The sequence below is a fragment of the Lolium rigidum genome, chromosome 7 (genome assembly GCF_022539505.1).
Source record: "Lolium rigidum isolate FL_2022 chromosome 7, APGP_CSIRO_Lrig_0.1, whole genome shotgun sequence".
Lineage (NCBI taxonomy): Eukaryota > Viridiplantae > Streptophyta > Magnoliopsida > Poales > Poaceae > Lolium > Lolium rigidum.
Genome location: NC_061514.1, coordinates 356,598,384 through 356,622,519, shown reverse-complemented (window position 1 = coordinate 356,622,519; position 24,136 = coordinate 356,598,384). Strand labels below are relative to the sequence as shown.

Sequence of the window (24,136 nt, the reverse complement as noted above, 5' to 3'; positions counted from 1 at the left end):
CAACCATCTATGCATAGACACGGCTCGATACCACTCGTAGGATAACGTTGCATAGAAAACAAAAATTTTCCTACCGCGAACACGCAATCCAAGCCAAGATGCAATCTAGAAGACGGTAGCAACGAGGGGGTATCGAGTCTCACCCTTGAAGAGATTCCAAAGCCTACAAGATGAGGCTCTTGTTGCTGCGGTAGACGTTCACTTGCCGCTTGCAAAAGCGCGTAGAAGATCTTGATCACGATCGGTTCCGGCGCCACGAACGGGCAAGCACCTCCGTACTCGGTCACACGTTCGGCTGTTGATGAAGACGACGTCCACCTCCCGTCTCCAGCGGGCAGCGGAAGTAGTAGCTCCTCTTGAATCCGACAAGCACGACGGCGTGGTGTCTGGTGGCGGTGTAGAAGTCCGGCGGAGCTTCGCTAAGCAAACCGGGCAATATGAAGTGGAGGAGCAAAGCTAGGGTTTGGGAGGGGGTGGCCGGCCACTCTATGGGGGCGGCCAGCTTGTGGTCTTGGGGTGGCCGGCCCCTCCCTTGGCCCCTCATTATATAGGTGGATCCCAAGTGTTGGTGTCCAAGTCTTCGAATAAGACCCGAAACCAAAACCTTCCATAGGAGGGGGCAAACCTAGCCCAACTAGGACTCCCACCCAAAGGTGGGATTCCCACCTCCCATGTGGGGTGGCCAGCTCCCTATGGTGGAGTCCACTTGGGACTCCACCCCCACTAGGGCTGGCCGGCCATGGAGGTGGAGTCCCTTGTGGACTCCACCTTCCTTGGTGGTTTCTTCCGGACTTTTCTAGAACCTTCTAGAACCTTCCATAGAACCTTCCGCGACATTTTATTCACATAAAATGACATCCTATATATGAATCTTATTCTCCGGACCATTCCGAACTCCTCGTGATGTCCGGGATCACATCCGGGACTCCGAACAAATATTCCAACTTCATTCCATATTCAAGAACTACCATTTCAACATCCAACTTTAAGTGTGTCACCCTACGTGCTCGAGAACTATGCGGACATGGTTGAGTACTCACTCCGACCAATAACCAATAGCGGGATCCGGAGATCCATAATGGCTCCCACATATTCAACGATGACTTTAGTGATCGAATGAACCATTCACATACATTACCAATTCCCTTTGTCTCGCGATATTTTACTTGTCCGAGGTTTGATCTTCGGTATCACTCTATACCTTGTTCAACCTCGTCTCCCGACAAGTACTCTTTACTCGTACCGTGGTATGTGGTCTCTTATGAACTCATTCATATGCTTGCAAGACATTAGACGACATTCCACCGAGAGGGCCCGGAGTATATCTATCCGTCATCGGGATGGACAAATCCCACTATTGATCCATATGCCTCAACTCATACTTTCCTGATACTTAATCCCACCTTTATAGCCACCCATTTACGCAAGTGGTGTTTGGTGTAATCAAAGTACCTTTCCTGTGATAAGTGATTTACATGATCTCATGGTTATAAGGACTAGGTAACTATGAATCGAAAGCTTATAGCAAATAACTTAATGACGAGATCTTATGCTACGCTTAATTGGGTGTGTCCATTACATCATTCATATAATGATATAACCTTGTTATTAATAACATCCAATGTTCATGATTATGAAACTAATCATCCATTAATCAACAAGCTAGTTTAAGAGGCATACTAGGGACTTCTTGTTGTCTACATATCACACATGTACTAATGTTTCTGTTAATACAATTCTAGCATGATATATAAACATTTATCATAAACATAAAGATATAAATAATAACCACTTTATTATTGCCTCTAGGGCATATCTCCTTCAATGCTATGAAATGCATATCCCAGAAGAACACAATCCACGGTTTTTGGTCCAAGCTTGCGCTTCTTGGGTATTGGCACATTTACTTTCGCCATACAGCCCCAAGTTCGTAGGTAAGAGAGTTTCAACCTTTTCCTTTCCCATTCCTCAAACGGCGTAATGGTTTTGTTCTTTGTGGGGACACGGTTTAGGACATGACATGCAGTCAATATCGCCTCCCCCCACCATGCCTTGGATAGACCCGATGTATCTAACATGGCGTTAACCAAATCAGTTAGAGTATGGTTCTTTCTTTCGGCCACCCCATTTGTCTGAGGTGAGTAGGGAGGCGTCCTCTCATGGATAATACCATGTTCCACACCGAAAGAATCAAACTCGTTGGAAAAATACTCTCCACCACGATCAGACCTTAGCCGCTTGATCTTTCGATCAAGTTGGTTTTCTGCTTCATCTTTAAAGATTTTGAAGTGATTAAGAGCTTCATCTTTAGATTTCAGGAGGTACACATAACAATATCGAGTAGAGTCATCAATTAAAGTCATGAAGTATCTTTTCCCTCCTTTTGTCAATTCACCACTCATTTCACAAAGATCCGAATGTATAAGCTCCAATGGTGCCAAGTCTCTTGCCTCCGCAGTCCTGTGAGACTTACGTGGTTGCATAACTTGCACACATACTTGGCACTTGGATTTCTTGACAATAGCATATTTCGGAATTATATTCATATTCGCTAGCCGTGTCATGCACCCAAAATTAATATGACAAAGTCCTGAATGCCAAATATCGGACTCAGTATCATTGCAAACATGATTAATAATTTGAGTACACAAGTCTGACAGAGATAAGCGGAACAAGCCTCCGCACACATAACCTTTTCAAACAAATTGTCCACACTTGGAAATTACAACTTTATTGGATTCAAAAACCAACTTAAAACCATCTCGACATAAAAGCGATCCGCTAACGAGATTCTTATTAATTGATGGAACGTGCTGCACATTCTTCAGCCGGATGGACTTTCCTGAAGTAAACTTCAGATCCACCGTACCAACACCACGAACAGAAGCACGTGAGCCATTTCCCATCAGCACGGAGCAAGTCCTTGCGACCTGATAAGAAGAAAACATAGAGACATCAGAACATACATGTGTATTGGCTCCGGTGTCTATCCACCAATCGAGAGAATTACATACCGAAAGGACAAGAGGAGAAATACCGTACCCAACGTCCTTCATCTCAGTATCAACGCCAATAACAACATTTGCGGACTTGTCGCTGTTCCCACACCGATCATGGCGTTCTGGCCAATCAGGAGCCCAATGTCCAGGAGAGCCACAAACATGGAAATTCCCTTTCTTCTTATAAGGAGTCTTCCTCTTGAAGTTGGTTGACTTAGAGGCTTTGTTCTTCTCGTCAAACTTGCATTTTCCATTGTTCTTATTCTTAGACTTGTGAGATTGGAAGTTCTTATTTTGTACCACATTGGCACTAGAACCTCCCTCAAAACTACGAGCGCGTGTGTCCTTTGCTCTCTCCTTCTCTTCCACATGAAGCGAGCCAATGAGATCCGAAACAGAAAACTCTTGTCTCTTATGTTTCAGAGAAGTAGCAAAGTTCCTCCATGAAGGAGGAAGCTTGGCAATAATGCCACCGGCCACAAATTTGTCCGGTAAGGTACACTTAAACTGCTCGAGTTCTTTGGCAAGGGATCGAATCTCATGAGCCCGCTCAACCACGGAGCGCTCATCAGCCATCCCGTAGTCATAGTATTGCTCCATGACATACGGCTCAGTGCAGCGTCCGAGACCCCAAATTTGGCCTCGAGCGCATCCCACGCATCTTTACCATGGTCGAAAGCCATGTACGGGTCAACAATGTTGTCCCCAAGAATGCTGAACAAGGCCGTCTTAAACATGGCGTCGACCTTCTCAAACTTTTCCTGCTCCTCTGCAGAGAGAGGCCCCTCGAGTCTAGCATCCGTGGCGCTAAAACAGCCTAGGTTTGTAAACCATAGAACTGCCTTTGTGCGCCACCTCTTGTAATGCATACCATCAAAGAGGGGAGGTTGAGTAGCGGCAGCAACGCTGCTTGAATTGATTTGCCTAAAATCAGGTTTTTGGATTGTTGGAAATATAAGCAAATATTCATATGAAATAATCCGTACAAGTAAATGATAAATCATGACTACGAAAATAACAAATAAACTAATCATGCAGACTAGTAAGGTAGATGAACAGATCACATCTAAACAAGATAAACTGATCGCATCTACCACAAAAACCAGTAGTAGAAACTCTAACAGACCGAAAGAGAAACGACAAGATCACATATCGCAGTAGCGTCGTTGTCGCCCATGTTGAGGTTGCCGAAGAAGTCGCTGAGGTCCGGGAAGAAGTTGTCGGTGTGGAGGAACTCGTCGTCCGATGACGACGTCGTGATGCCAGTAGTCGCGCCGGAGCGCTCCCCAAAAACCTAATTGCCCCTCACCCGTATAGGTTCACGAGAGGCAGGGTTCCGGAGGCCTACTGTCCCGGCAGTCGGTGCACGCCGACGGACGGGATGAGGAAGTCGAAGGCGGCGGCGCAATGAACTGGAAACAGGTAGTCGCGTATGCGTCTGGTACAGACTAGGGTTGGATTCCGCGCTTATATAGTGCGGTTCGGGAAGGTCGTGGGGCGCAACCCACGTCCAAGTCGGCACAGCCACGATCCAGAAAAACCGGAAGGCAAAACGGCTGAGTAACGCGTCCGTTAATGACTCGAAATTGATTACACAATTAATTTCCCAAACAGCAAAAAGATAAGCTCGGCTCGGCGAGATTCCCGCGGCGCGTCGTGACGAGGCGTGGCGAGGCGGACGGCGGAGGAGGAGGAGTGCGCGAGGGCTCTCTCTCTTCTCACTCACTTACTAGGACTAGAACAGCCCACCTTATATACCACTCCAACTCTCTCCCAACTAGCAATGTGGGACTAAACTTTAGCTCCCACTAGTGCTGCCACTGATTATTGGAATTGGCCATGTGAGTTTCAGAATTTGATAATGGGCCATGGGCCAAAGGCCAAATGCCCCAAATTCCAGCATGAAATGTGTCTAATTGTGTTTAGATACACCTAAATTTACATAAAGTTAAGATATCTTTTATGAGACCAAGGGTGTACACAAATCAGCTCCTCAAGGATATCTCGTGTTTAGGAAGATCCACTCAAAGCTCGTATACTTATAAATGAGAAGAGTGGACCTCTTTATAGTATTTCTTCGTCGTTTGCTCCAAGGAATGCTCTATTCTCGTTTATGTAATTTTATAAACAGATAAAGTATGCATCATTCATGACGAATTGGCTAGGTACTCCCAAGGGCAGTTCTTCAGATCATTGGTCACTAGTCTCTATCTCTTTCCAGTTATACTGGCATTATTATTTTGGCGGACAGATACCAACAGTTTTTCCTTAATGTATTGCTTGGCAGCTAGCATTGCACGCATGCGCTCACTTTGTTTGTTGTTTGTTGTGGCGCTTTCGCTTAAATTATGCATCCAATAGTCAGCAGGGCTCTCTGACTCCGAATTCTGATCTGACGCGTATTCTCTCTGCATGCGTTAGAAATAGTTCTATTTTCTTGGGAATTTTTCATCCATTCAGAAGGCTGCTTACGTGCTGTATACACAGTTAGGTACAGCTCTTCTACCTGCATCAAACTAGGAGTTCTCCAAGTGTGATGCTTTGTTAATGTATATAGTCAGCTTTACCATTGTACTGATGTGACAGCCGTTTCTCAAATAATAATTAGAGTTGTCAATCATTTGTTGCGGGCATTTTTATACAGCGAAGTCAAAGAATAATTTATGAAAAAGTGATGCCAAAGTTTATATAGGATCCTCCATATCTTTCTATTCTTAATAGGTGATCCCATTTCTCTTCACATGCAGCCTATCCACATCATCAGACATCATTGACCAATCCTAACTTGCCAAGTCATACAAGCCTTACACCATCATTCACCATGTCATCCACCGCATCATAAATAAATTATGTTTATAGCATTATCTTCTATCTCCTCTTATTCATCCACGTCATGCCCTTATTTGCCCTCACGTTGCCTGGTCATGAATCCAAAGAATCGGTGCATTATTGTCTCTGTTGTTATGCCGCACAATATCATAAAGCAGTACAACCATCGAACCCTTCCTCTCCGCAGTGACACGGTCGTTTCCTCTCCCAACAATAATCACTAAGAGAAACGGAAATTAATGAAAGCATATGAAAAGTTTAGGCAGTTTTTCCTATTTAAACAACATGCGTCCGTCTCAAATCTCTCCAGTATGGGTTCGCGTCTGGCAGGCCGGCCGGCCGGCCGGCGTCCTGTATAGCTCGTACTGTTGGCACAGGCGATCCACTCCCTCCCATCTTTTTTGACATGAATATTACTTCTTGCATCCTTCAGGCGCTTGACAACTTAGATGACAAAGCGGCCATATTTCTTGGTCCTTTGTTGTCTCACACGCTTCGATCTGTGGCTATTTCTGATTTTTTTTGTTTCTGTTTGCTTGATCCAAATCAGAATTCGTCTAACATCTCTGTTTTTCACATCCTGCCAGCCGTCGATGTACCTGCAGGCTGATACCAGCTCGCACTGTGCTTGGATGCCAAACCCCAACCCTTTGTGAGCTCATTCAGAAGTGCCGAGACTGTTAAGATTTTCGACATGAGATTTTGTACTAGCTCAAAAATCGACTTGGGTTGTATAATCAGGAGAACCTCTTAATTTGATTTATTGCAATTGATTCATTAATTTGCTCTTTCTGCAATGATCCTGTGGTGATGGTAATGTGTCAATCAAATTCAATTAAGTACTGTCATGTTCATGTAATATAGAAAAGAGATCAGTTTTGTTCGTCTTCAGCGGTGTTTAGCTATGCATTGCTTCTAATAGTCACTGTGTTGCTCAGTTTCAGTTTCAGGTGCATATAGCTTCTATCAGGTACCGATTGCTTCGTAGATCTATTGATTATTTGTCCAACTTGGACAAGTTGCAATTATTGGCCTGGTCACTTAATATTCACGATGTTCGTTCTTCTATGTAATTTTCTTAAATAACTCAGTAATATCTATTGTGGTTCCCTTTCAGAATATTTGAACGTTCGTTGAGATGAGACTATCTACAGAATGAATGAGAAGGTGATGCACTAAACTAAGGACACATGACTTCGCAGTAAAATAAATAAATAAATATGTCACCAGTGCATCTTTAGGTAGTCCTATATGTCCTTTTGTTGCTTTCAACTAATTTCAGCATGTTATCTACAATGTACCAGCGGTATAAATCAAATACATTTCTCTAAATCAAGTCTTATTTCTATATAGTTTGCTAACTTATTATGTTGACCACACTATATACATAGTTGAGCACTATTTCTATAACCTATCAGGTTATGCTATCTTATCTATATGATCTTTCAACATTCATATTGTCCAACTACTTTTTCTAAAAGGACCCGCCGCAACGCGCGGGGTATCGTCTAGTTTTATCGTTACAATGACGCAAGCTATAAAGGTGTTGATCCATTGAATTCACCACCAAACTCAAATCCTATTTTGTTACAATGACGCAAGCTATAAAGGTGTTACAATGACGCAAGCTATAAAGGAAACCATCATAGTCCAGTAAGGTAGGATAGAAACAAATGGATAAAGGTTTTACCTATCTATAAACAGCAAACCGGTAAAACCTTCAATATGGAAAATGCAACAACTTGAGTTAGGAAACTCGGATTTAGGTGAAACCAATTTTGTTGTAAAGAAGATGACAAGAGCTACCCCACAAAGAGTGAAAAGCTTAAGAACAAGTGGTGTAGGTTTTTCTATGTATTTTAGAGTGAAACCTCTCAATACGAGAAACCGAGAAAAACTCCAATATCGAAAACGCAAGAAGTGATTCATGCGGAACTGCTGATGAACTAGAGCTTGCTATGGAAATAACCACAAGCTCTAAATCACCACATGGATAAGATCCAAATAACAACCAAGAAATATGATGCAAGGATGCAAAGGTTTGAGCTCTCTCCGAACGATGCGATCGAGTTACTCACTCGAGAGCCCTCTTGATAGAACGGCAACTAAACTATAAACCGGTCTCCAACTACACCATGAGACCGGTAAGAAAGAAACCCTATCAAGAGCAAACCTTAACCTTGCGCGTTCCTCTTGAGCTCGATGAAGACGATCTTGATCACAACAAGATGGAACGCCTTTCTTCATTGTGCTTGCTTGATGAAGTCTTGTGGATTGCTCCCCCATAATCCACCATGGGAGAGCTTCTTCTTCGGCACATATTCACATATCCATGATCACCATATGGATGGCAAGCTTCAAGCAAATGATCTATTAGAGATGGCTCATCTTGAACTTGCACTTCATTTCTTCATTCTTCATCATGTTGATGTATTGAAGTTAACTTTGAGGGCTCACTTCATCTTCATCTTCAAGACATACTTGATACTTGATATCCTTCATCAATTTCTTCTTATTGCAACCTTGAAGCCAACATATGGTTCAAGAATTGCCTATGGACAACTCTTGATACTTGATATCCTTCATCAATTTCTTCTTATTGCAACCTTGAAGCCAACATATGGTTCAAGAATTGCCTATGGACAACTCCTACAAATATAACTCAATGCAAACATTAGTCCATAGGGATTGTCATTAATTACCAAAAACAGAGAACCAACCCGTGGTTGGATGGTTAGGAGGGCAGTGGCACCCCCAGCCCACCAGAGTTCAAATTCCAGATTTGACACTTTGGTGTCTCATAAAGGCGGAATATTCTTCAGTGGGAGGCGACGTTCCCGTCGACAGCCGAGGCGCCCGTGGTGACTTCGTCAATCTCAAGACCCGCCGGATCAATTCTTCAACGCAGTCTCTTGGAGGTGCTCATAGGGGTAGGGTGTGCGTGTGTGCGTTCATAGGGGTGAGTGTGTGCGCGTATGTATGAGCGTCTTTGATTGTACTGTGTTTCGCAAAAAAAAAAAAAAAAATTACCAAAAACACACATGGGGGCTCCATGCACTTTCAATCTCCCCCATTTTGGTAATTGATGACAATCTCTTTGAGAGGGTTTATATAAGGAATTGAAGTAACAAACAAGTTGAATATATAGAGCAAACTCCCCCATAATATATGCGTGTGTGAATGATCTTGACTTTCATTGCATATATTGGCATTTAAAGCCTAGTGGAGTTTCCTCTAACTATTCAACTATGCAAAGCAACAAGATGCAATGCAATAAAGGAACATGCTTAAGCACAAAGCAAAGACATAACCAAATTCCCTAAACCCTCCAAACTTCTCCCCCATTGGCACCAATTGCCGAAATGGGTGAAAATTTTAGAAGGCCAATATAGTGAGAGTTCCTCCGTAGCGTGTGCATTTCTCATAATTTGAGTGGATTCAAATGCACATATCCAATGATGAATATTCGGAAGGAATCACACTATAGATAGGATCAAAGATTTCAAAAAGATAACAAAGTCAAGAAGCTTCAACAAATGAAGCAAGCAACCAAATGAACCACAAAGAAGATACCAAAAGAAAGATAGATATTATGATAAGATCAAGAAGATTGCTCTAAATAATATGAGGAAGCTCCCCAAGGTTTGTGCACAAAACTATACAATTTGCATTGGAGTATAAAGTGCACAAACATGGAATCATCACTTCCATAATATCATTCAACAACAAAAGATACCAAGTGAATCAAACTCTAATGATCACCAAAAGATAGTGCTCTAAATGAAATGAGGAAGCTCCCCAAGGTACATGCATAAATTAAAATGTTGTATTTGAATACAATATGCATAACATGGAATCCTCACTTCCTCATTACCATTTAAAACACAGACATTTGCAATAGATCATAGATAGAAAGCTTAACACTTGCAACAAACAAATAGTTGAGCAACAAGAAAGAGGCACCATAATAAAAAGGCTCAACCAAGAGGATATGTGAAAGGCATGATAAAGCATATTATAAGACTATTACAAGGATGAGCAAAAAGCATCATCATAGTCTTCAATGAATTATATGCTTAGCATGACCAATCAACACGCAATAAATAAATAAGATATCAAAAGGATATGTATCATCTCTTATGTGTATAAGTTTCTCTAAGTGGGCAATATCACAAAGATATTTATCCACAAAGAAACATGCACACACAAAATAGATACGCAAGAAATATAGAATGATATCCAAGACGAAGTCATGCAATATACCAATAAGAATTTTGCTTAATAGCATGGCCAAAGGCTCAATTTTATCTTATTGTACATTCATGAACTTCAACCACAAACAACTAAAATACATCACAAATATCAACAAGGGATAGAAGATAGTTGGGATGCATTTGAGAAAGGCAACAAGTATCACAAACGAGGATACCAAAAGAAGTAACTAAATTTGCACTTTCATCTATATTGCACATGTGAGAGCCTTGAGGAATTGATATGCAATAAAATTGCTAGATAGGCATAGTTGGGATGGATGAATCATGAGCATGATTTAAAATACTTCCCAACAAATGCACTCATCTCAAATTACTCACATTCACAATAAAGAGGTTTCATAAAAGCTTTTCAAGAAGCACAATATTTGCAAATCAAGAGATTCATGCCAAGATGCAACCATAAGGTTGGATACAAGAAAAGTATGCATGAGAAGATACTTGTTACCAAGATAGCATTGGTGTGGATGTAGTAGATATGTGTTCGTTGACCATCCTAGCTTGCCTCAGGTTACCATTGAGTCACCACTTCTTTCCAAGAGTGAGACAAGCATGCAATGCATATCCATTGTACCTAACACAAAGGTAAGTACAAAATGGTCCCCAAACTAATTGGGTCCTAAGTAGTTAGACACACTACAACATATAGGACAAACTCCACAATTCTATGTGCATATAGATATGAAATTGAATTTCATGCACATCTTAGCCAAATTAGGATTTGATGGAGTTTACCCTATATATTGGATCAAAGAAAGTAACACATGCCATAAGATATACATATATTAAATATGCATGCACAATACTTTCAAGAACCAAAGGAAGATACAATTTGGACAAAACACCAAATAAATCAATAGACAATGGTTGCCCAAATTATATCAAAGAATCAAATCAACACAAGATTGACTCCAAAGACTTATCTCATTATAAGAAGCTAATTAAACCTAAACACAAAGGAATGAGATAACCAACTCCCAAGAGAGCAAGGTTCCAACGAATAAACCAAACCCTCGAAACTTTTATGATGGCACAAAGTACCAAAAAGAAAATTTTATGTCTCCCAAAACCAAATTTTTGATAGAGATCAAGAGATGTTAAGCATTCTAACAAATATAGGAGAGCTCCCCCAATATTAGTGCATTATATAGGATTTTGCATATGAATACAAAAATGCACAAGACTAGGATCATCACGCTACCTACATCTACTAAAATGCTAAGAAAGTTTGAATAGACAAATTAGATCCATAAGATGCAAGGAAGACACATGGGAGTCAAAGCAAAACAAATTCATGGCAATAAATAAGGCAATTTGAACACAAGAGCCAATCTAGATATGATCAATAAATATCTACCTCATAATTTATTACCACTTGTCCTAGGACAAGAGGTATTAGGAAATATTTCCCGGTGGTAGTTTGTAAGTATACATAAGATCATATTTACAACGAATAAAGCATATGGTAAAAGATAAGAGTTAACCATCATGCAAAGATAGTTTCTTGATAGCTTCATTTAGTCATACCAACATGCAAGGCAATTAATAGTATTCATACCAACATGCAAAGCAATTAATAGTATGACTTGAAGCACATGGTTTCCCAAAAATGTATTGAGGGACACGTTGTGAAAAACCATGCCAAGAAAAACTTTCACAAATGAGATCCACAAAGATATTAGCAATGAAGCTATTTAAGAAAATTGGAGCTTGTTTGAGCAAACATGTCACATAGGAGAGAGATAATTTACGATATCAATTCTATGTGACACAACCTCAAATGTTCACATTTTCTAGGCTTGTAATATGCACAAAGCTTATTACTCCCCCATAATGTGATAAGGAATTTATTTTCACAAGAGGCAAATAAGATCCAACTAGAGATATTAATGGACATTAGAATTAGAATTTCTCATGAAGATGACATACCACATAGAGACTAGATAATCTTGCAATATCAATTCTAAGTGATATTCCTCATGTACACACATTGTTAGGATCATGAAATTCCCAAAGAAATATCACTCCCCCAAAATGGGATAGTCCATAATCGCTCATAAGAGCCATATAAGATACAACAAGATGCAAAGTGGCTCCAACACAAACACAAATACATGGTGTGCAACCCAACATGCATAGACTTGATTTCTCAAGAAAAGCAAATAGGAATCACAACATATACAAACACATGTTAGGAACAAAACTAACACATGCAAAGGGGCGAGTAACTTTCAATATAAATGAGTTGAGCACATGTTACCGCAAGGAGGAACATTGAATATATGATAGAAGCAAGATAACCAAGACTTGGCTTGAGATAATATAAATGATGAAGATCCCTTAATTCTTCATGATGTAGCCAAGTATCCAATGCCCTCCAACAAGCACCTATTGATCAAGTTTTGAATTGTTGGTCCCGAACTAAGTTGGGTCCTAAGAGGTTAGTCACAATAGGCTTGGCAACCCAAATGGTTCTTTTCTTGACACCACTTTGAGTACCAACAAATTTGGCAAACACATTGCCACCCTCATCCTTACGAAGAGAATAAACATCATCAATGGTGATAGAGTTGGATGAGGTACCGATAGTGCAAAAGGAGGAGATGTGGCCCTTCTCACAGCATATGTAGCAAGTTCTTTTCTTCTCCTTCTTCTCACTAGATTTCTCCACAATGGGAGCATTGGCTTGTTTCTTCTTGGGAAGTGGCATTTCCTCAACTTGAGGTTGAATATGAGTTTGAACTTGAGGCCGCTTCCCTTTTTGCTTCTTCTTCAAAGGGCAAGATCTAACATGGTGCCCTTCAATTTTGCACTTGAAGCAAACAATCTTGGCCGGGTCTTTGACTTGTACTTGGCCCTTCTTGTTGTTGTTGTTGTTGTTCTTGGACTTGTTCTTGTTGTTGTTGGATTTGAATCCAAGTCCACTCTTGTCATTGGGGGATTGTTGCACACTTAACATCGTGTCAAGTTTGCATTTCCCTTCATGACTCTTTACCAAGTCGGTATTCAAAGAAGTGACTTGGGCCTTGAACTCTTTGATTTCCTCTACATGGTTAGTAACAACACAAGTACTAGAGGAAGTAGAACCTTCATTGTTAGAGAAACAAGGCAAGGAAGATAATTCATCACAAGATTTAGCAATACTATGAGTGGATGAATTACTAGGACTAGCACATGGCAATATAGTATTTTGGGTAGTAGTGCTAGTATCCACATAAGGCTTACAAGGTGTTGCCTTTGATATGATAGCCTCATGAGCTAACTTTAGCCTATCATGAGAAGCTAGAAGATCCTCATGGAAGCTAGAAAGCTTTCCATGATTTTCTTCCAATTTCCCATAATTTCTAGTTAGCAACTCAAGTTGAGCCCTTAGCTCAACATTCTCCTTCAAGATAGATGCTTCACAAGAAGTAGAGTTAGTAGCACAAGCATCATCACAAGACATATTAAGAAGAGAGGGTAACATAGCATGCTCTTTTAAATAGGAAGCTTGAAGTTGCTCATGGGACTTGGTGAGGATAGAGTGTTCGCTCTCCAAGACCTTGTGGGCCTTGTCTAGATCATCTAGATCCTTAACAAGTTTATCATGACCAACACCAACTTTGCGATTTTCCTTTTTAAGCATTTTTACTTGAGCTTTAGCATGGTCTCTTTCCTTGGTGAGTTTAGAAACTATTTCATTTTGAGATACTTCAAGGGTTTCAAGTTGCTCTTCAAGAGAGGCTATGGTCTCTTGTTCTTCTTCAAGATCATTCTTTAGGGATGCTACATCATTGGCATACTCTCGTTCAAGAGCACCCTTTTATCAATGGTGTTCTCATGCATCCAAATAAGTTTTTGGCTCTCAATAGCGGTAGTCAAGATTTCAAAGAAGTGAGTGCTAGCAATTTTATCTTTGCAAATAACCTTGAATACGCTCTTACCCTTATCGCGTAGAGAGACAACCCAATCCTCTTCTTCATATTCATCCTCATCCTTATCACCACGAGACATATTAGGTTCCATGGTAGGAGGTACCGTGGAACCCTTGGCCATAAGGCATATATGAGGACCGTGAGATAAAGATGAGGAGTTACTTGAGGCTCCTTTCAAGATCTTGTCTTGACCAATAGAATCTTTGGTTTCCTCTACATTGTTAGACACACAACAACTAGAGGAAATATAATCATTTTTATCATGGCCACAAGACAATGCAAGCATATCATCATTAGATTTTTCCAAGCAACTTACACATGATATGCAAGGACTATCAACACAAGCATGTAAATCATTTCTAGTGCTAGATGTGTTTGAGTCCGTAGATGAAACATTGCCATGAGATAGAGATGAAGAATCATTAATAGAAAGCTCAAAATCAACATTGCAATTTTCATCACCACTCACCATATCATTACCTTGTGTCTTGACACACTTTGGTGAAGTGGATGAAGATGAGAACTCATCACGGCCGGAAGTGGAAGCAATGCAATCATCCTTAATAATATTGGACACATCATATTTATCTTGAATTTTTGTCCATAACTCATGAGCGCTCCAAAAGGCAAGTATGGAAAAAGACCTACATCTCTCAAAGCATTCATAAGAACATAAGAAGCTTGAGAATTGAGATATAAATTTTTCTCATCCTCTAACGATAGATTTTGTGAATCCATAGGAGGAGAAAAACCTATATCTACAATTTTCTCCATATGAGGGTCAATGTCCCGAAAATGACTAAGCATGCAAATTTTCCAAACATCATAATTTGTGCCATCTAATATAAGAGTGTTATCGTGCACTAATCCTCTAGCCGACATCTTTACTCTCGAGGCGGTGAAGCCTAAGAATGAGAGACCTTGCTCTGATACCAATTGAAAGGACACGGATGTCGCCTAGAGGGGGGTGAATAGGCGATTTAAACTTTTACGAGATGGGCTTAACAAATGCGGAATAAAACTAGCGTTTACTTTGTCAAGCCCAAAGCCTATATACTATGGTTCACCTATGTGCACCAACAACTTATTCTAAGCAAGAGTTCACCTATGTGCACCAACAACTTATGCTAAGCAATACAAGCAAGTATGTGATAGCAAGATATATATAACTTCAAGCACGATGGCTATCACAAGGTAAAGTGCATAAGTAAAGAGCTCGGGTATAGAGATAACCGAGGCACGCGGGAGACGATGATTTATCCCGGAGTTCACACTCTTGCGAGTGCTAATCTCCGGTGGAGAGGTGCGGTTGCTTAGTGCTCCCGAACGCCACAAGAGGCTCACCTTGAGGTGTGGTTGCTCGATGCACACCAACGCCACAAAGGCCTCACCCCAAGATGCGGTACTCACACCACACACCGAACGCCACGAAGGCGCCTCACCTAAATCTCCGGTGACCCTCACCACAAAGGCCTAGGTCACGGTTCCACTAAGGGATTTCCTTCGAGGCGGAAACCGGGCCTTACACAAAGATTGGGGCACACATCCACAACTTAATTGGAGGCTCCCAACAAATCGCCACAAAGGCCTAGAATCCGTCTAGGGTTCCAAGAACCCAAGAGTAACAACCTTCTTGCTTTCACCACCACGAATCACCATGGAGAACTCAAACCGATGCACCAAATGCAATGGCAAGAACACCACAAAGATGCTCAAGTACTTCTCTCTCAAATTCCAACAAAGCTACAAAAGCTATTGGGGGAATAAGAGAGGAAGAACAAATAGGAGGAGGAACACCAAATTTCTCCAAGATCTAGATCTAGTGGATTCCCCTCACAAAGAGAGGGATTTGATTGGTGAAGATGTAGATCTAGATCTCCTCTATCTTTCTCTCAAATATATGCAAGATTCATGGGAGGGAGAGGGAGATAGCAAGCTCAAAGAAGGTCAACAATGGGGGCAAAAACGAGCTCAAACGGATGGGAAGCTTTGGGGAAGAAGACCCCCTTAAATAGGGCAAGAGAAATCTGCCCGTTATGCACAAAACTCGTCAAAACCGGAACTTCCGGTCATTTGGGGCGGAACTTCCGCCCCCGGGAAGTTCCGGCCAACTTCCGGGTGAAGTAGGGCGCCCCCGGAATGCCCCCGGTATGTTTTCTGCGTGCAGATTCGTCAGTTCCGGCAGTTCACCGGAAGTAGGGCGGAAGTTCCGGCCACCGGAACTTCCGGCCAACTTCCGGCCAAAAAACGGCTTCACGGAAACTTGAAGAACTTTTGCATCCGGACTCCGATTTTGATGATCTTGGGCTCGTTTCGAAGCTAGTAAAAATCTCTACAAGATCATGCAGGAAACCATCATAGTCCAGTAAGGTAGGATAGAAACAAATGGATAAAGGTTTTACCTATCTATAAACAGCAAACCGGTAAAACCTTCAATATGGAAAATTCAACAACTTGAGTTAGGAAACTCGGATTTAGGTGAAACCAATTTTGTTGTAAAGAAGATGACAAGAGCTACCCCACAAAGAGTGAAAAGCTTAAGAACAAGTGGTGTAGGTTTTTCTATGTATTTTAGAGTGAAACCTCTCAATACGAGAAACCGAGAAAAACTCCAATATCGAAAACGCAATAAGTGATTCATGCGGAATCCGTTTTCGATGAACTAGAGCTTGCTATGGAAATAACCACAAGCTCTAAATCACCACATGGATAAGATCCAAATAACAACCAAGAAATATGATGCAAGGATGCAAAGGTTTGAGCTCTCTCCGAACGATGCGATCGAGTTACTCACTCGAGAGCCCTCTTGATAGAACGGCAACTAAACTATAAACCGGTCTCCAACTACACCATGAGACCGGTAAGAAAGAAACCCTATCAAGAGCAAACCTTAACCTTGCGCGTTCCTCTTGAGCTCGATGAAGACGATCTTGATCACAACAAGATGGAACGCCTTTCTTCATTGTGCTTGCTTGATGAAGTCTTGTGGATTGCTCCCCCATAATCCACCATGGGAGAGCTTCTTCTTCGGCACATCTTCACATATCCATGATCACCATATGGATGGCAAGCTTCAAGCAAATGATCTATTAGAGATGGCTCATCTTGAACTTGCACTTCATTTCTTCATTCTTCATCATGTTGATGTCTTGAAGTTAACTTTGAGGGCTCACTTCATCTTCATCTTCAAGACATACTTGATACTTGATATCCTTCATCAATTTCTTCTTATTGCAACCTTGAAGCCAACATATGGTTCAAGAATTGCCTATGGACAACTCTTGATACTTGATATCCTTCATCAATTTCTTCTTATTGCAACCTTGAAGCCAACATATGGTTCAAGAATTGCCTATGGACAACTCCTACAAATATAACTCAATGCAAACATTAGTCCATAGGGATTGTCATTAATTACCAAAAACACACATGGGGGCTCCATGCACTTTCACTCGGGCTATGGTATCCAAAGGGGTCAACCTTTGAACTCATTGGCTATTCGGATTCCGATTGGGCCGGTGATAAGGTTGACCGGAAGTCTACCTCCGGGGCTTGCCAATTTATTGGCCGGTCATTGGTGAGTTGGTCATCCAAGAAACAAAACTCCACCGCTTTATCCACCGCCGAAGCCGAATACATATCCGCGGCATCTTGTTGCACTCAATTGTTATGGATGAAGCAAACCTTAAAAGACTATGGTGTGTCTCTTGGTATGGTGCCTCTTCTTTGTGACAATGAAAGTGCAATTAAGATCGCCAATAACCCGGTTCAACATTGTCGCACCAAACATATTGACATTCGCCATCACTTCCTACGTGATCATGTTGCCAATAAGGATATTGATCTCACTCATGTGGGAACAACCTACCAATTGGCGTATATTTTCACTAAGCCTTTGGATGAAGCCCGCTTTGTTAACTTGAGAGGAGAACTTGGTATTCTTGATCCTAAAAACTTGGATTGATTAACTTCTTGCACTATATTCTTGCATTTATCTTGCTATCTAGCTTAGAGGAATAGCACATATGGGGATAGTCATCCTACCATGTCTTGGTAAGATGCATACCTATGTGTGCAACATAAATAGACCCAATGTCATTATATGGACCCAAGCATGTCTCTTCGAGGTCTCATGACATTTGCGCTTTCACATAGGGGGAGTAATCCCCCGCCCCTCATTGAGCCTTCATTACAACTTGATTTGACTATATAAGGCCAAATGATCTTACTGCAAAAACTTACTTCAAAAATGACTTATGATTCTTGATATATATTTCGAATCATGCCCACTGTTGCTATTTGCATCTTGTTTGGATTTTCTCTCCAATGGGTATGCCTAGAGAACTTTGTGTTTCCAACCCCATGTCTATGCTCATCTCATCATTATCTATCTATCTATATGTACATGTCATCATCTGAGCATTCACACACATTTACACAAAGCATAGGGGCAAAACGAGGCAAAAAGAGACAAAACTGGGTGGCCGGTCTCTGGCCCGGTTGGACCGGCCTCTGCGCCGGATCAGCCGGCGCCAGGTCCGGTTCGACCGGGTGCCCGACCGGCCGCGCAGCCTGTTATGTTGGGAAGCGGATACCCCTTGGGGTCTTCTTCCTCATTCTTCCCCAACTCCCACACCTCCATTGCCGCCGCCCCCATCATCTCCACCAAGCTCTAGGGCCTTCCCACCACAAGAACCCCTCCCCCCAAACTTCACCAAACCATAGATCGGGCCCCTTGGAACATCTCCACCAAAGGATTTGGTCCCTCTCAAGCTATTTTGGGAAATCTTGGAGTTCTTGGGTTTCAAGCCCTACCTAGTGTTCTTCTTGCTCTCTTGATCAAGGAGGACGATGTCTTCGGGTAATGTGATCTATCTTTCTCCCTATCCTCTAGTCCCCCTCACACATTGCAAATTTTTGACAAATTTTTGGGAAATTTTAGGGTTAGGGTTAGGGTTTGTAAGTCCTCATGCCTTTAGAGTGTCTCACAACACAATGCACTTACTCCACTCCATTGCTATAGTCTATATTCAAGTTTATGAGTTTTTGCATGAATTTGTGGTAGAAAATCTGGGCAAAACTTCACAAATCGACAGATCCGGTCACCAGCCCGGTCGACCGGCCGCTCAACCGGCCGGCCCGGCGTGCGGCCCGGTCAACCGGTCGCCAACCGGCTCGTCCGGTCTGCTGCCCGGTTGGACCGGCCTGTGCGCCGGGTTGCCCAGTTTTCGCACAATCTCATCGATACACTTGGATATATGCTATGCTTTTTGGCTTCCCTCTTATTGATGACATGTACGCTTACCCCACTGCTATCCCTGCTCTATTTTCTCATTCACAGGTAGTTGGAGTGGTGAGGCACGTGGCAATGTTTCCAAGAGAGGAATGACTGCTGATCCTCCCCGCCGTTCTAGTAGCCGCGTACCCCCTCAAGCTCATCAGGGTACTGACATTGGCAGCTCAGCTGGGGGTAGAAACAAGTCTATTGGTGGCAAGAAAAAGGATAAGCATGCCGCCCAACAGGATGAGGAAATAGTGCCAAATATCAATGCTGGGAATGCAAACCGTGTTGAGTGGCAGGAAATGAGGACGGTGAATCCGTATCGCTTTGAGCAACGGACTTACCTTTGTGGGGACCAGTTCTTCTGGACCAAGACACAAGCAGCCCTATGGGATGGTTACTACGATTCTCATGAGTTTATGAAGAATGGTGATATTGTCTTGCCCAAGGCCATCAACCCTGAAGAGCTTGCCTTGCATGAAGCCACAAAGTACCGCTTTGTGGTTGAAACCTTGAAGGGTATGGGCTTGTATGACCTTGTGTGCCTGAAGCCTGATGATCACCAAGAGGATCCTACCTTCTGTCCTCTCCTTGTCCGTCAGTTCCATTGCACCGTTTTCTTCCATGACGATGAGGACCGCACCATCACCTGGATGACTGGCAAGGAAAAGTACTCATGCACCTACTCTCAGTTCCTTGCATCCATGGGTTGTGGTGGTGATAGCAATCCCGGGTACAAGATTCATTCACGGTCCAAGCTTACTAAGGGTGACATCTCCTTCTGCTATCATGCGAACCCTACACCTGGACCTCCCACTATCTCTGGGATGTATTACTCATACCTTGTCCTTGCCAAGATGTTCCGTGAAAGCCTCATCAGCAGTTCTGGCGACACAAGTGAAGTCAGGAACTATCACCTCAATCTGATGTACTATTGCCATCCTGACAGGGTAAGGAAGATTGATGGATGTGATCTTATCCACTGTGAGCTGAAGCGTGCAGTTATGGACCGCATGACTCCCAACTATGCTTAGTATGTTCAGCGGCTCATCAACTACATTGTCCCCGCTCCTCTCAACGTTCTTGGTGAAAGAGTCATCATGGACCCATTCAGGATACCCATTCAGGAGGCCACTCGTCCGGACGTTCCCTCCATGATGCCCTCCACTGAGCGCCGTTCCAAGGAACGTCATGATCATGATGCTAGCTCCAGCTACTCTCGGCGCTCCAAGCATGGTGCTGCTCGCTTCTTCTCCAGCATGTGGCAAATGTGCAAGAACACCAATGATGTTGCACATCAGACCCTTACTATGACCCAGGAGACACGGAGGCGCCAGAATGAGTTCATGGCTTCACGGAACCACCCTGTTCCTCCTTCTGGACCCGAGTTGGAGCTCGTGGTAGCACCTCAGTGGGATATGCCTCTCCTTACCGATGAGATGATCCAGAACTTCGACTTCTCCGTGTACGCTCATGGTGCCCTCCCACCTAGGACTGCTCGTGCTCCTACCCCTGCTGATGATGATGGTGATGAGGATGAGAGTGATGCGGCTGCGCGCGGCGATGGCGAGAGCTCCTGGTCGACCGAGCATGAGTTCTACTGATGGGTGCGATAGCATCTCTCCTCTCTTCTTCGCCTTTTTGGTGTTCCGATGCCAAAGGGGGAGAAGAGAGTAGAGTCTAGGACCACGGGGTTCTTTGATTGTCACAAGCCATGGGAGTTGCTTTATTTGGATTTTATATGGCTTGTGCTTATTTTCTTTGAGTTTTCAAGAACCATTTGCTACTTCCAATAATTCGTGTATGGATGTGTATGGACGACTATTATGTGTGCTACTCTATGTTAGGATGATTATGTGTGCTATGCTTATATATCTTGATATGCACATCTCCATACCATGCTTGTTTCCTAAAGATATTGGGGGAGCTTCTCATGTTTCACAAATGGTGCACTTTGCATTCAAAAGCACATTCTCCAAGTGCACACATTATGGGGGAGCTGTCGTAATATCTTATATGGAATCAAGGTTTAGAGCTTATCATAATATCTATTTGTGACTCTAGCTCGGTTTGTCATCGTATACCAAAAAGGAGGAGATTGTAAGGGTATTTTACCCTTATCCATTATTTTGGTAACAATGACACCGTGCTAGAATATTTGGCCTAATATGTTTGTAAGGATAATCTCAGGTATTAGGCAATGAGGCATAAATGGTGTATCAAAGGAACAACAAGGCTAAAGGAGACCCCCCACTTCAACAACAATCGAAAAGGGGTCTACAGCAGAAATCCGGTCTGCAACCCGGTCCAACCGGGCCAGCAACCGGCCAGTCCGGCGCACAACTCGGTCAACCGGTCGCCAACCGGCCGCCAACCGGAGGAGCTCCAGGACCAGCAAAGGGCGTCCGGTCGCTGGTCCGGTCTGACCGGCCTCACCACCGGGCTGTCCGGTCTGTGGCCCGGTCAACCGGGATTCTCGAGGAAAAAGCCGAGGTGGCAAGTGACCAACGGCCATATTTCGAAGAACACTATAAATAGACCTTCTCCTACCTCTGAACAGTCAGGCACTACACTACAAGCTGTTCTTGAGCTCCCTCTCTCATACTCCATTGCTAGAAACACCAAAAGCCTCATATCTACCTCCTCCTCCACCCAAACTCAAATCCCTCTGGGGAATCGTTAGAGGAGGACCCGATCTATCTGTTCTACCAAGCCAAATCTCATTCCCCTTTGTATTCATCGAGAAGCTTGCTTCCTAGGGTTCCTTGGAAACCCTAGGTGGGCAAGAGGAGTCCGGAAGCATCCGGGCGTGGATTTGCTCCGGGCAAGATTGTGAAGGTTTGGAGGCTACCTCAAAGTCTACCACAAGTGAGTGAGCTATTCCTTCGTGGGATAGGCTCCGGAGAATAGGGTGAGCCTTCGTGGCGTGGGGAATCCTTCGTGGGACCTACACCCCTCCAAACGTGACGTACCTTGTTGCAAAGCAAGGGAACACGGGAATACATTCTCGTCTCCGCGTGCTATCGGTTATCTCTAACCGAACTCTTTACTTGTGATTTAACTGCCTGTGAGAGCCTTCGTGCTCGAGTTAGTTGTATCCTCATATAGGTTGCTTCATCTAGTTTGCATTAGGCTCACCTTTATATTCCGCAAAGCCTAATATTGCAAAGAAAGAATTAAAACTTCTAGAAACTTATTCACCCCCCTCTAGGTTTACCATCTCTGTACTTTCACCGTTTGACGAAACGGACCCAACGGAGCCCGGTACGACCGTATGATACGGGCGGGTCTTCCTGTACCGATGGTCGCTAAAGTTATTGGATGCTTTCGTATTCTGGAGGCCATTTTTTCATACGGACTCCGATTTGGGTGTCCTTCGGCTCGTTGAACTCGTATGGACGAGGGCTATAACACCATGGACTTAGATCTTAAATATAAGATGTTGGATATATATCACTTTTCCTACACCTCATATGGCTAAGTCTGGTGCTTGTAATTCTCCCATCTACCCTCTTAGTTCCTTTTGCTCCCTTTTTCCATGATTGTCAATAACACCTAAATACACATCAAAGACAAGGGAGACATAGTAAAATCGTACTAAAACTACTAAATATGCGAAGCTCATATGAAAATGAACAAGAACTCGTAACTATGCAAAATAGGCACAGGTGTATCTAGCTGGAGCATGAAATGAGTGACAATATGAGTAATAGTATACTTAAAAATCTCGGTAAAATAGTGCTAAATTTAAAGCTATCAGTCTCCAATCGCGAATGAATCAAGATTACAAGTGTGGGAGAGAGGATGGAGACGATGATCACAATGAGGCGATGAAGTCTATGGGAATGGTGACATGGCCTTAGTGTAGATTGGATCTAACTATGGTGAAATAATGTGTTTTTTCTCTCTATGTGGTCCCTGAATGCCGTCAGTGAATTCACATTTTTATATTGTGTTTGACGGGGCGAAACCACCGACACATGGTACGTTCAGGCTACGGGCGGGCCTAACCATAGTAGAGGCCTTTTAAACCTTCTGTGATTCAGCTCCTAACCCTAGTTGACTTGGTGACATCTCCAACCCGAGTTCTTCATTAATTTCCCTTGCTTTCCTCCTAAATACCTAATTTCTACAGAAAACAAATAAAGAAGAAGATCTGCACATATTGGCATTGATTAGCACTATTGGTCTAATTGAGACAAAACATCTCGGTTTAGATGTATATAAAGTGGTTGTTTTCGCGAGTCATCGCCGGTCCTGGGTAGCCAACTGGCCCGAGCAGCCAGTCGGCCAGGGTATAACCTATCATGGTTTGCTCGAACTATTAACGGTTGACTCGCTTCTATCGACCTTCTTTTGTTCGACTTTTTGACTAGGGACCACCGGGGAGTCATCCCCATGATAATTGACATGCGCTTTTTGGTCGCATGAACATATGCACCCAAGATTAAAGTGATTTTGGAAGACTGAATTGATGTTTCCTCCTTGAAATAGGCCTTCGTCCCACTTTATAAATAAAGCCCAATGATCTAACCGACACAAAGTGATGAGAAATTCTTCTTACAAGCAGATCAGAGATAAACAAGAAAAACTATGAAGCACCGAGCTTGCCACTGAGACTAAGGATACCTGAGCTCCAGGACAACGTTCCCAAGACAGTAACAAGGGTCTAGTGTTTTCATCCGGAGCCCTAATGTGGGGAGGGTAGCCACAACGACACCCTAAAGAGGGTCACGACATCCGCATGCGTCGTCGTCATTGGCGCTGGAGTGCTAGGATTTCGCTCAGAAAACCCTTGCCACACCTGGTCCCTCGAACTACAAGTCATTCCCTAGCCTAGCT

The 24,136-nt window shown here is 42.9% G+C and overlaps 1 protein-coding gene across 1 annotated transcript in view; it reads right to left on the bottom strand.

Annotated features, from left to right (window-relative positions):
- LOC124677138 (IAA-amino acid hydrolase ILR1-like 8) overlaps window positions 1-4,364 on the bottom strand; it is a 28,779-nt gene extending 24,415 nt beyond the window's left edge. Inside the window, exon 1 of the mRNA XM_047213140.1 lies at window positions 4,162-4,364. The gene's annotated coding sequence lies outside the window, so the exon portion shown is untranslated. The remainder of the gene's footprint in view (window positions 1-4,161) is intronic.
- Between the last annotated feature and the right edge of the window lie 19,772 nt (window positions 4,365-24,136).